Genomic DNA, 14,471 nt, shown 5'->3' with positions numbered 1-14,471 from the left:
GACTCGTCTGTTACAAAGGGATTTCATTTTTTAAAATTTATTTGAACTCCTGACTTTTTGTGTGTTCAAAATGCACCATTCAAAGCCACATCATTATTTGTCAATCCTTTCTGACTTCATTTGTTATTTTTCATGCATTTACTAATTATTTTGAGCTATAAGACCCTAAAATTGAAAAGCATTTCAAATGAACTCTGAAAAGGTTGAAAGTTGGCATGATATCATCATTTCTTCCACATAGCATGTGCAAGAAAGTTGAGAGGGTTACGGCAAAAACGGGATGCACTTCGTGTACAAAACGGACAATCTCTTTCAAAGTATCAGGATTTCATCCGGAAACTCGTCTGTTACAAAGGGATTTCATTTTTAAAACTTATTTGAACTCCTGACTTTGTGTGTGTTCAAAATGCACCATTCAAAGCCACATCATCATTTTTCAATCCTTTCTGACTTCATTTGTTATTTTTCATGCATTTACTAATTATTTTGAGCTATAAGACCCTAAAATTGAAAAGCATCTCAAATGAACTCTGAAAAGGTTGAAAGTTGGCATGATATCATCATTTCATCCACATAGCATGTGCAAGAAAGTTGAGAGGGTTACGGCAAAAACCGGATGCACTTCGTGTACAAAACGGACAATCTCTTTCAAAGTATCAGGATTTCATCCGGAAACTCGTCTGTTACATAGGGATTTCATTTTTTAAAACTTATTTGAACTCCTGACTTTGTGTGTGTTCAAAATGCACCATTCAAAGCCACATCATCATTTTTCAATCCTTTCTGACTTCATTTGTTATTTTTCATGCATTTACTAATTATTTTGAGCTATAAGACCCTAAAATTCAAAAGCATTTCAAATGAAATCTGAAAAGTTTGAAAGTTGGCATGATATCATCATTTCATCCACATAGCATGTGCAAGAAAGTTGAGAGGGTTACGGCAAAAACCGGATGCACTTCGTGTACAAAACGGACAATCTCTTTCAAAGTATCAGGATTTCATCCGGAAACTCGTCTGTTACAAAGGGATTTCACTTTTAAAACTTATTTGAACTCCTGACTTTTTGTGTGTTCAAAATGCACCATTCAAAGCCACATCATCATTTTTCAATCCTTTCTGACTTCATTTGTTATTTTTCATGCATTTACTAATTATTTTGAGCTATAAGACCCTAAAATTGAAAAGCATTTCAAATGAACTCTGAAAAGGTTGAAAGTTGGCATGATATCATCATTTCATCCACATAGCATGTGCAAGAAAGTTGAGAGGGTTACGGCATAAACTGGATGCACTTCGTGTACAAAACGGACAATCTCTTCCAAACGCATTTTATTTTTATTTATTTTACTGCTGCTATTTTTATTTATTTTACTGCTGCTATTTTTACTTAATTTATTAAGGTTTATTTATTGTAGTTACTATAGTTTATTTTATTTTATTTTATTAAGGTTTATTTAGTTTTATTTATTTTATTAAGGTTTATCTATTTTATAAATATAAAAAATGAAAATAGATGCGCTTATAGAGAAAATTCAACCTAAATTCATAATAAATTTCTATGAAATTTACTGTGAATTTAGGTCAAATTCCCTGTATAAGGGCATCTATTTTCACTTTAAAAGGCAGAGAGGGACGGGCTTATAAACTGGTGTGAGCCCCCTTCGGTTGGCGAGGTGGGACTAAACACTGGCCGCAACTAGGACCAGCCCTTTAGTCCCGGTTTGTGGTATGAACCGGGACTAAAGGATGGTGGGCCAGGAGCGTGGCCCATTGGTCCCGGTTTGTACCACCAACCGGGACCAAAGGGTCCATACGAACCGGGACCAATGCCCACGAGGCCCCGGCCGGCCCCCTGGGCTCACGAACCGGGGCTAATGTGAAAACTGCCCTGTGACCTAAGCCCTGTTTTCTACTAGTGGATTCATCATCGTGGTTTTGTTTGCGACCATGGCTCATACAAGACATATGTGGATGGCTTAATTGACTATTTCGATTACTATGAAGTAGATTCTTGGTCACCCCTCTGGATTAAGGACTCTATTAAAGAACTTGGTCATAATGTTGCTACTCAAGCTTATTGGTTGCTTTCTGGCAAGAGTCTAAATACTGGGTTGAGCATTATCGACTGAAATGTCGACACATTAGCTATGGCTTTAGTGGTGCCAGATTTTAAAAACTTGACACTGTATGTGAACCATTCTGATCTTTGTAGTGATCTAGACCTAGATGACATTTGCATGATTGGATCACCACCTTTTCCACCAGTGTTGGAGATGGTCGGGGGCTCACCTTGTTCCTGGCTTAATCGGGCGGACCGGCTCACTTCTAGTCACATCGCTTGCCATTTCCGTCATCATTCAGACAACCCCAAGAAACTGTCGCCGTCATCACCTAGCAGCCACCTTCTGGAAGATTTCGAGAGGGGAAAGGGAAAGAAAGGGGCAGGAATGGAAATGATCACAATGGCAGGGTCTTTTTCACAAAAGTACATTTGCTCGACATGGAGGTGGTCAACATGCCACACATGCTGGTCCGAGGGGCGCGAGCGAGTTTAGGACCAATGATGAGACAATTTGCTTTCTTTTAGGACCCAGATAATCGTTTTGAAAGATTTAGGACTAACTTGTCACAAATAAAAAAGAATTAGGACCTCGAGTGTATTTTTCTCTTTTTTATATTATCATAGACGATGCAAAACATTTTCTATCATGCATGTTATAAATAACGTGCATGGATCCATTGTTCGACATGTTGGAGATTCGTGCACATGCGCCTGCTACAATACAATACGACGAATTATGGTACACTCGTAAAGAAGCAGAATCCAGATGAAGCTAGATAAAAGTAGCGATAAAATTCTCCTTTCACTATGTACATTACTCTCAGTTGGCGTGCGGTTGGTGATAAATTTGATGGTGCGACCTACTTGACAAGAAACAAGTCAGCATTCCATAGGTTTTTCCATGTTTTTTTGGTTTTATTTTTTCACCGGTTTTCTTCATTTCTTTTCTCAGTTTTCACAAATTTGTTATTTTCTTTCTTTTTCTTCAGTTTTTTATTTCTTTCTCGGCTTTCACTGGATCTCTGTTTCTTTTTCTCCTTTTTTGTTCGGGTTTGTTTGTTATTTTCTTGTTTATCATCGGTTTTCTTTGTTTTCTCTCGGGTTTCCCTTTTTCCTATACAATTTTTGGTACATATCTAATATAATTTTCTAATACATGTTTAATATTTTACAAATGCTTTATTAAGATTTTTTCCAAATACCAAATGAACATGTTTTGAATACATGGTCAACACTTTTTCTATACATGTTTCACTTTTTTTCCAAATGCTTGATTAGCATTTCTCAAATACAAGTTTAACATTTTATTAATACATGGTCAACTTTTTTTTATTCATATTAAACATTTTTCAAATACAAGTTTAACATTTTTTTAATACATGATCAACATTTTTTCCATATACATTTTAATATATTTTTCGAATACAAATTTAACCATTTTCTTAATACAGTGTCAACATTTTTCTATACATATTTAAAAAAATTAAAATACAAGTTTAACATTTTTCAAATACAAGTTAAAAAAATTCAAATACAATTTCAAGAAAATTATATACACATTTAACATTTTTCGAATACAAGTTCAACACTTTTTCTATACATTTTTAAAATATAAGTTCAACATTTTTTGAATACATGGTCAATATTTTTTCTATAAACATTTATCATTTTTCAAATACAAGTTAAACATTTATTCCAATACATGGTCAACATTTTTTAAAAGCTTTATTAACATTTTTCTAAATACATGATCCTTTTTTCACACACATTTTTCTTCTATACATGGTTAACATTTTTGTATACGCATTTAACATTTTTCGAATGCGTGATTAACATTTTCCCCAAAAAATACATAAAATATTTTTTTAAAAGGGTAAACAAATGTAAAAAAGAAATCAGAAAACGAAATAAAACGTGAAAAAAAGAAAAAACGAGGCAGTTACCACCCGCGCACTGGGCCGGCCCATCTGCTCGCGCAAGTAGTAGGCACTTCAGCGAGCGACAACCTTCTCTCGCGTGACGCGAGATATAGAAGCGCCCGTGTGCATCAACCGAGTGTACATATGCGTACGCGTAAGAGAATTTTTGCACCGATCTAGTGGGCGCAACTGGACATCTAGTTTTTGTAAAAGCCAAATGTAATGTGCGGAGTATTAAATAGCATAGACAAAACACTCGTACAGAAAACTAAAAAAATGCATCCAAATCCTTGGAGCACCGAAGTCTTCTTCCTTCTGCAGCCACCGATGACACGCCATGAGCAAAACTCGTTGACGCCTCTCAGCCTCCATCTCAAGAGAGCAATTTTATTTTCAACCTATTAGCTTGTAGATGCAGCGGTCAGGAAGTTGTCGATGTAGACTGGAAGATGTCGACGACCTCGATCTGCATAGAAAATCATTGCCCCGGAGAAGTAAACACCGGAGAGGGCCTGTATAATGCCCCACATCCGGCTAGACGGGGTCAAGAAACATAATTCTCACACACTCAACGACGAGGTGAAACTAGCCAACCTTTGTAGACTGAAACTGGAACGGAGGTACCAAGACGCCGCACCATCTGCTTCGCAGGACAGTGCCATTGAGACAAACCTGCAAAAGGAAAAACACATTCTAGAGAACCAAAGGGACACATGACTCGCAACGATGCCAAGAAGCACCGTCGCAACGAGGACAAGGCGGGGAACACTTATTCCATGCCGATAACCATCGACGATTGGGGACAAAAAAATTAAACTAAAACATCACCCCATCACCATCGCCTGAGACAGCGGGGTCCTTGCCCCCTCCCGTCGACGAACCAGCAACCGGATGGAGAGGGGAGCCTTGATCTCGCCACGAAGGAGGTAGATCGGCACCACCGCCCTAGCTCCTAGGGTTTGGTGGTAGGGAGAAGGAGGAGAAAACACTTGGATGAACTAATATAATGGACTTTCGGCACTCCCTTTACCAACAAAGCACCATGTCCAAGACCAGAAATTGACCAGCCATTTATGTTTTCATCGTATATTTAGTACAATACACAATTAAATGATCATATTGTGGATGTTTGTTCTCTTGGGAAAAAAATCTACGCATATAATTTCCATATATCCAATAAATCCTTAAACGGAAAGGACCATCTTCATTGGACCGGAGAGAAATATAGGAAGGAGCTTATTTGCTAAGAAGTTATTAATAGGAGGTTGGTGGCAGTCTGGAATGAGCAAATAAGTAGAGCTCTGACTAGGAAATAAGTCAAATAAATTTGGTTATTGAAACTAACGAATTTCATGCCTAATCAGTTCATTGAGGAATTAGGAAACTCGTTACTAGTCCCTGCAATTTATACGCCTCGCTCTCTTCTCGCAAACCTTCACTCTCCCCCTCTCTCACTCTCTCTCTCCATGTAGGAAGCCAAAGGAGGCCACATCGAAAGCATGGCAGAGAAGGTGAGCACCCCCTTTCTCACTCTACAATTGTGTGTGAGGGGGGTGTTGTCATTTGTAAGATAGTGTGTTTATGTTCTACTATTGTGTGTGTGTGTGTGTGTGGTTTTTAAGCAATTCTACAATTGTGTGTTTGTGTTGCATGTTATTGGGCATTTGAGATTTATATGTTTGTGGTGTCAACGACACAGATCTCCACACTAATCCTCAAGGTTGATCTTGGGTGCTGCCCGTGTTACAAAAAGATCCGCAAGATCCTTTGCAAACTCCAAGGTACGTACGGTGAAATTCTTTATCTCCTCAAGAATTGGACATTACATACCATCTGATCACAAGCAGACGTAATTTGCAATTTTGATGGAAATGGATCCGTATGTATGTATGTATATATGTATGTACGTGCAGATGAGGAGAGGATCAGGACCATCTCGTACGACGATGGGAACCATACGATCGCGGTGGCCGGGCCGTTCGACCCGCACAAGCTCTCCTGCAAGATCAGGTGCAAGGGACGGAAGGTGATCAAGGGCATCCACATCCTGCAACACAACGGCGGTGCCGAGCCGCCGGCAATGAACAACGCTAAGAACAATCACAAGGGGAAGACCAAGGAGCCACCGCCATCATCGCCAATTCATGAGCCACCCCCGCCGCCACCCGTAGCCGAGAAGCCACCTTCGCCGACGCAGCCGGCTCCCCCTGACAGCCACGTATCACCGGTGATGGAGGCGACGATCGAGGAGAAGAAGCCGGAGGAGAACCCTGCCGAGCTAAAGATGCCGCCGTTGGGTTCTTCATTACCGGCGGCGGCGGAGCCAGTAGTGGAGCAGGTGAGGCCCGTTTCGCCGGTCGACGTGAAGCCACCGCCGGTGGAGATCCCTTCGTGGCCGGCACCACCGCAGCCGATGGGACACTGCGGCTGCTCGTGCTGCAAGCCGTGCTACCAGGGGTACTACGAGGGGTGCAGGTGCTGCAGCTGCGGCAGGGTGTACGGCTACGCCGTCAGCGTCGTGCCGACGCCGGCGGGGGCGGGGTGCTACGCAGGTGCAGGCGGGGGGTACAGCAGGTCGGCCTGCCAACTCTTCAGCGAGGAGGATCCCACCAGTGCTTGCACCGTCATGTGATTCTTCCATTGCACCTATTCTTTGCTCAGAAAGCTTTTATTGTTTTGAGAAATGGTTGCTTAGAAAGTTTTGTGTTACTACTTCACTCCAATAACTAACATGAAAGCGCGCGTTGCTGCGCCCGCCCATGTTTACAAAATAATGAAAGATAGTTGGAAAATAATTATTACGCTGAGATTCATGGTATAATTTTATTGGTTTCAGTTATGACACACGATGTGAATGTGGGGCATGTTTGTTTACAAAATCAAATTTCCTAGTTTATCATTATCAACAACTCTTAAGTATTTCTCAAGTTGTGTATTAAGAATTGTGTAGTGATTTGTCAAAATAACATTTTAACATTGAAAGAACAAGGGAAATGTTAAGTCTCTTTTTAAATAGTGGTAAAACATGATGCATGAAATGCACACTAACACCAATCATGTAAGTGCACTACGTGTTGAACTTTTGTTTGAGAGATATTGCACCAAAGCTCGTCAAGTACAGGTAACCAACATTAGTTGCAAGATTAGGAGGCGGAACTGGATAAAGATTATATTACTTTGTAGAATGATTGTGTTGGTGATCAAGCCGTCGGAACTTAATATAGTAGGCTAACTGAAAGTAAAGTTGTTTCTTCAAGTATGTTAATCTTAAAATGCAAAACTGACACTTTTTGAAACATACACATCACCAACAATACCAAAACTTATGGAAACATGCAATGCTAATATTGGGCATATCTACAACTATCAACTTAAACAGCTCGGCCTTTGCATTATATGTCCATCTACCGGCTGAGCAAGGATCGTAGTGGTATCCTTGCACATTGTGATGTTATACTCATCCCAATCCTTCTAGTGAAAGGAAGATGTGTTCTATAATTAATGGGTAGAGAAGTAGAGGCATTAGGCCAACTCCAACGCACGACCCCAAATGGACGTCGGTTTTGTCCGGATTTTTTCTGTTTGGGTCGGGTAAAGGGGCGCCGTCCAGCCGTTTTCCTGGATGCATTGGCAGCATGCCAAACGCGGCCGACAATACATCTGGTCCTCCCCCACGCGGCCGTTTTCCTGGATGTAGCCAATTTTTGAACTAAACATTGCAAGATAGTTTCATCCTCCTTGCACTTAAAGTAATCGTCGTATGCTAACACTCCCTCCAAAATACGGTTGAATACATGCCTAGCCATCCGAAAGAGGCACCGGAAAAGATGGAGTTTGAACAGCGGGGAATCCTCAAAGTAACCGACATAGAGCAGGGTGTTATCACTATCCCTGTTGCGGTTCAAGGATGGAGCATGGCACGGGATTGATCCCCTGAACCTAGGTCGTTGCCTAGCAATGTGGTCATTGACGACCAATGAAGCAACCACAAGATCTTCATCATCTGACGACGAATCATCTGCAAAAAATGAAGTTGTTGAACAAAATACTCGTCCCCACTATCCATGGTCCTTGAGAGTAAAGTGTCGAACACCTTGCGGTCGTGGTGGAGACGCGGCCGGTGAAGAGCACCTTGGCCTCCCCGCACATGCTACAGGCATGTAGAAGCGTTGACAGATGGGCGGCAGGCGGCCTTGCAGCGGCAGGTGGAGGGTGTTGAGGTCGATGGGCGTCGCTGGCGGTCGTGGCTTCTCTAGTACCGGAGGCAGCGACAAAAATTCCACAAAAGCCGGTAAGAACTCCTCCGAAAGAGGCCGGGCGGTGGGATTTGTGTGAATGTGTCGGGGCTTGGGGCGGCTGGCCTGCACAGCGACAGAGCAGACGGAAATATGGGCGGTGGCTATGGTGGGGGGAGGGGCGGGGGGAGGTGCAAAGCCAAGTAGGGAAGGGGCAGGGCGATTGCTCACCGACATGCAGGCCAGGGGAGGACAAAGAGAGCACCCGCGTGTGTCCGCGAGTTCTCCATTTGGGACGCAAACGCGGCCCAAATTTGGGCCAGAAATGGCCGCCCATTTGCGGGCGCGCGTTGGGCCACGGTTTGTGTCTGTTTCGCCCCAAACGGATGCGAGGTGATGATTTGAGATTGTGCGTAGCAGTTGGCCTTACGTTTAAGGGTTAGTGCCCAGCCCAGAACATGTCCACATGTCAGACCCTCATTGTTCCATCAACTCTCCTTATATAGATTCCCTTTTGTGTCGTTTTCGTCTAGTCAAAGGGGTTTGACAATCTACGAAACATTCTTCCCTTGTCTCCATATGTCCCTTACATGTGGGACCCATCTGAACGACAAGAAAAAGAAAAATTTCTCTCCTCCTCCCTCTAAATTACATGTGGAACAACACCAAAGAAACATAAAAACTCTATTTCTCTATCTTATCTCTGCATCTCTCACCGGACTCCATGTTCCCCTCGGGCGAGCATCTCCAGTGGAATCTCTCTCTCTCTCTCTGGGGTGGAAATATGCCCTAGAGGCAATAATAAAGTGGTTATTATTATATTTCCTTCTCCATGATAATCGTTTATTCTCCATGCTATAATTGTATTGATTGGAAACTCAAATACATGTGTGGATGCATAGACAACAACATGTCCCAAGTGAGTGCTACCTCTTGAGCACAGCGTTGGTACTCCCTTGAAGAGGAAAGGGTGATGCAGCAAAGTAGCGTAAGTATTTCCCTCAGTTTTTGAGAACCAAGGTATCAATCCAGTAGGAGGCCACACGCAAGTCCCTCGTACCTACACAAACAAATAAGAACCTTGCAACCAACGCGATAAAGGGGTTGTCAAGCCCTTCACGGCCACTTGCAAAAGTGAGATCTGATAGAGATGATAAGATAATATTTTTGGTATTTTTATGATAAAGACTAAAAGTAAAGAACGCAAAATAAAAGTAGATCGGAAACTTATATGATGGAAAATAGACCCGGGGGCCATAGGTTTCACTAGTGGCTTCTCTCAAGATAGCATAAGTATTACGGTGGGTGAACAAATTACTGTCGAGCAATTGATAGAATTGAGCATAGTTATGAGAATATCTAGGCATGATCATGTATATAGGCATCACGTCCGTGACAAGTAGACCGACTCCCGCCTGCATCTACTACTATTACTCCACACATCGACCGCTATCCAGCATGCATCTAGAGTATTAAGTTCATAAGAACGGAGTAACGCATTAAGCAAGATGACATGATGTAGAGGGATAAACTCAAGCAATATGATATAAACCCCATCTTTTTATCCTCGATGGCAACAATACAATACGCGTCGTTTCCCTTTCTGTCACTAGGATCGAGCAACGCAAGATTGAACCCAAAGCTAAGCACTTCTCCAATTGCAAGAAAGATCAATCTAGTAGGCCAAACCAACTGATAATTCGAAGAGACTTGCAAAGATAACCAATCATACATAAAAGAATTCAGAGAAGATTCAAATATTGTTCATAGATAATCTTGATCATAAACCCACAATTCATCGGATCTCGACAAACACACCGCAAAAGAAGATTACATCGAATAGATCTCCAAGAGAATCGAGGAGAACTTTGTATTGAGATCCAAAGAGAGAGAAGAAGCCATCTAGCTAATAACTATGGACACGAAGGTCTGAGGTAAACTACTCACACATCATCGGAGAGGCTATGGTGTTGATGTAGAAGCCCTCCGTGATCAATGCCCCCTCCGGCGGAGCGCCGGAAAAGGCCCCAAGATGGGATCTCACGGGAACAGAAGGTTGCGGCGGTGGAAATAGGGTTTCGTGGTGCTCCTGGATGTTTTCGGGGTACGTAGGTATATATAGGAGGAAGAAGTAGGTCGGTGGAGCTACGAGGGGCCCACGAGGGTGAGGGCACGCCCAAGGGGGCAGGCGCTGCCTCCCTGCCTCGTGGCCTCCTCGTTGATTGCTTGACGTCCACTCCAAGTCCTCCGGTTCACGTTTGTTCCAAAAATAACTCTCCCGAAGGTTTCATTCCGTTTGGACTCCGTTTGATATTCCTTTTCTGCGAAACACTGAAATAGGCAAAAAAAACAGCAATTTGGGCTGGGCCTCCGGTTAATAGGTTAGTCCCAAAAATAATATAGAAATGTATAATAAAGCCCATTAAACATCCAAAACAGATAATATAATAGCATGGAAAAATCAAAAATTATAGATACGTTGGAGACGTATCAAGGATCCCCAAGCTTAATTCCTGCTCGTCCTCGAGTAGGTAAATGATAAAAACAGATTTTTTTTATGTGGAATGCTACCTAGCATATTTCTCAATGTAATTTTCTTTATTATGGCATGAATGTTCAGATCCGAAAGATTCAAGTTAAAAGTTTAATATTGACATAAAAATAATAATACTTCAAGCATACTAACTAAGCAATCATGTCTTCTCAAAATAACATGGCTAAAGAAAGTTATCCCTACAAAATCATATAGTCTGGCTATGCTCTATCTTCATCACACAAAATATTTAAATCATGCACAACCCCGGTTTCAGCCAAGCAATTGTTTCATACTTTAGTATTCTCAAACTTTTTCAATTTTCACGCAATACATGAGCGTGAGCCATGGACTTAGCACTATAAGTGGAATAGAATATGGTGGTTGTGGAGAAGACAAAAAAGGAGAATATAGTCTCACATCAACTAGGCGTATCAACGGGCTATGGAGATGCCCATTAATAGATATCAATGTGAGTGAGTAGGGATTGCCATGCAACGGATGCACTAGAGCTATAAATGTATGAAAGCTTAAAGAAACTAAGTGGGTGTGCATCCAACTTGCTCGCTCACGAAGACCTAGGGCATTTTGAGGTAGCCCATCATTGGAATATACAAGCCAAGTTCTATAATGAAAAATTCCCACTGGTATATGAAAGTGACAACATAGGAGACTTTCTATCATGAAGATCATGGTGCTACTTTGAAGCACAAGTGTGGAAAAAGGATAGTAACATTGTCCCTTCTCTCTTTTTCTCTCATTTTTTTCTCTTTTTTTTCTTGGGCCTTTCTCCTTTTTTTTGTTTGGCCTCTTTTTCTCTCTTTTTTTATTTAGTCCGGAATCTCATCCCAACTTGTGGGGGAATCATAGTCTCCATCATCCTTTCCTCACATGGGACAATGCTCTAATAATGATGATTATCACACTTTTATTACTTACAACTCAAGAATTACAACTCAATACTTAGAACAAAATATGACTCTATGTGAATGCCTCCGGCGGTGTACCGGGATATGCAATGAACCATGAGTGACATGTATGAAAAATTATGAATGGTGACTTAGCCACAAATACAATGTCAACTACATGATCATGCAAAGCAATATGACAATGATGGAGCGTGTCATAATAAACGGAACGGTGGAAGTTGCATGGCAATATATCTCGGAATGGCTATGGAAATGCCATAATAGGTAGGTATGGTGGCTATTTTGAGGAAGGTAAATGGTGGGTGTGTGATACCGGCGAAAGGTGCGCGGTATTAGAGAGGCTAGCAATGGTGGAAGGGAGAGAGTGCGTATAATCCATGGACTCAACATTAATCATAAAGAACTCACATACTTATTACAAAAATCTACAAGTCATCAAAACAAAGTACTACACGCATGCTCCTAGGGGAAGGGTTGGTGGGAGTTAACCATCGCGCGATCCCGACCTCCACACATAAGGAAGACAATCAGTAAATATATCATGCTCCAACTTCATCACATAACGGTTCACCATACGTGCATGCTACGGGAATCACAAACTTCAACACAAGTATTTCTCAAATTGATAATTACTCAACTAGCATGACTCTAATATTACCATCCTCATATCTCAAAACAATCATCAAGTATCAAACTTCTCATAGTATTCAATGCACTTTATATGATAGTTTTTATTATACCTATCTTGGATGCTCATCACTTTAGGACTAAAATTTTAACCAAAGAAAATTACCATGCTGTTCTAAAAGACTCTCAAAATAATATAAGTGAAGCATGAGAGATCAATAATTTCTATAAAATAAAACCACCGCCGTGCTCTAAAAGATATAAGTGAAGCGCTAGAGCAAAAACTATATAGCTCAAAAGATATAAGTGAAGCACATAGAGTATTCTAATAAATTCCGAATCATGTGTGTCTCTCTCAAAAGGTGTGTACAGCAAGGATGATTGTGGCAAACTAAAAAGCAAAGACTCAAATCATACAAGACGCTCCAACCAAAACACATATCATGTGGTGAATAAAAATATAGCTCCAAGTAAAGTTACCGATAAATGAAAACGAAAGAGGGGATGCCTTCCGGGGCATCCCCAAGCTTAGGCTTTTGGTTGTCCTTGAATTTTACCTTGGAGTTCCATGGGCATCCCCAAGCTTAGGCTCTTGCCACTCTTTTTTCCATAATCCATCAAATCTTTACCCAAAACTTGAAAACTTCACAACACAAAACTCAACAGAAAATCTCATAAGCTCCGTTAGCGAAATAAAACAAACCACCACTTTAAGGTACTGTAATGAACTCATTCTTTACTTATATTGGTATTAAACCTACTGTATTCCAACTTCTCTATGGTTTATAAGCTCTTTTACTAGCCATAGATTCATCAAAATAAGCAAACAACACACGAAAAACAGAATCCGTCAAAAACGGAACAGTCTGTAGCAATCTGTATCTAATGCAAACTTCTGGAACCTAAAAAATTCGACAAAATTAGGAATTCCTAGATAATTTGTTTATTGACCTACTGCAAAAAGAATCAACTGAAAAGCACGTTCCTTTGATTTATGAAAACTAATATCGTGCGCACAAAGTTTCTGTTTTTTACAGCAAGATCAAATAACTATCACCATAGGTTATCCCAACGGTTTTACTTGGCACAAACACTAATTAAAACACAAAACCACATCTAACCAGAGGCTAGATCAAAAACTTATTACTAAACAGAACCAAAAAGCAAAGAACTAAAATAAAAATTGGGTTGCCTCCCAACAAGTGCTATCATTTAACGCCCCTAGCTAGGCATAAAAACAAGGATAGATCTAGGTATTGCCATCTTTGGTAGGCAATTCTTCAATAGAACATTTATATCCCTTAGGAATTTCTTTTTCTTTATTAATGATCAAACTCCTAGGCAAGAAATTAAGAAATTCGTTTGTAGTAAGAGGTTCCTTAATGATAGCAAGGAAATTGGGGTGAACACTTATTGATTTGAGCTCCGCGGTATTCTTACTAAAAGATTCACCCTTATTTTTGGGAACATACATAAATTTGGCAGTTTTAGGAGTGTTTCTTACGGAAGAAAAAGCGGACCCTAGATTGGTAATGATCCCCTCAAGTTTATCGATTCTAGAGGAATCTTGATCTATTTTTTCATTAACCACGGGTTCCTTTTCTTTAAAAAAATTCAAAGTAACTCCTACCTTAGATCCATATTGAGTAATTTGATTGTGGATCTTTTTATCCAAATTCTCAATCAATTCCGTAGTGGCAAATTTATTTTCAATAATTTTAAGCCTTTGCATAACATGTTCCATAGTTAACATAGTTCCATTAACCAAAAGAGGTGGTGAGCCAAATAGATCTATCATAGCATTATAAGAATCAAAAGTATGGCTACCAAGAAATTCCCTCCGGTAATGGTATCAAGAATATATCTATACCAAGGAGTAACGCCTACATAAAAGTTGCGAAGAAGAATGGAAGTAGATTGCCTCCTGGTAGATCTATTTTGAGCATTGCAAATTCTATACCAAGCATCTTTTAGATTTTCTCCCTCCCTTTGTTTAAAATTAAGAACTTCATTCTCGGGAGACAAAGGAGTAGATAAGGGACTAGCCATAATTACGACACAAGCGGAAAAGAGGCGAACGGAAAAAAGGGCGAATAAAACGGCAAGGGTGAAGTGGGGGAGAGGAAAACGAGAGGCAAATGGAAAATAATGTAATGCGAGGGA

The sequence above is a fragment of the Triticum aestivum genome, chromosome 2D, assembly GCF_018294505.1.
Source record: "Triticum aestivum cultivar Chinese Spring chromosome 2D, IWGSC CS RefSeq v2.1, whole genome shotgun sequence".
NCBI classification, from domain to species: Eukaryota; Viridiplantae; Streptophyta; class Magnoliopsida; order Poales; family Poaceae; genus Triticum; species Triticum aestivum.
The sequence above is the reverse complement of the archived record's forward strand: the minus strand, read 5'-3'. Positions refer to the sequence as shown.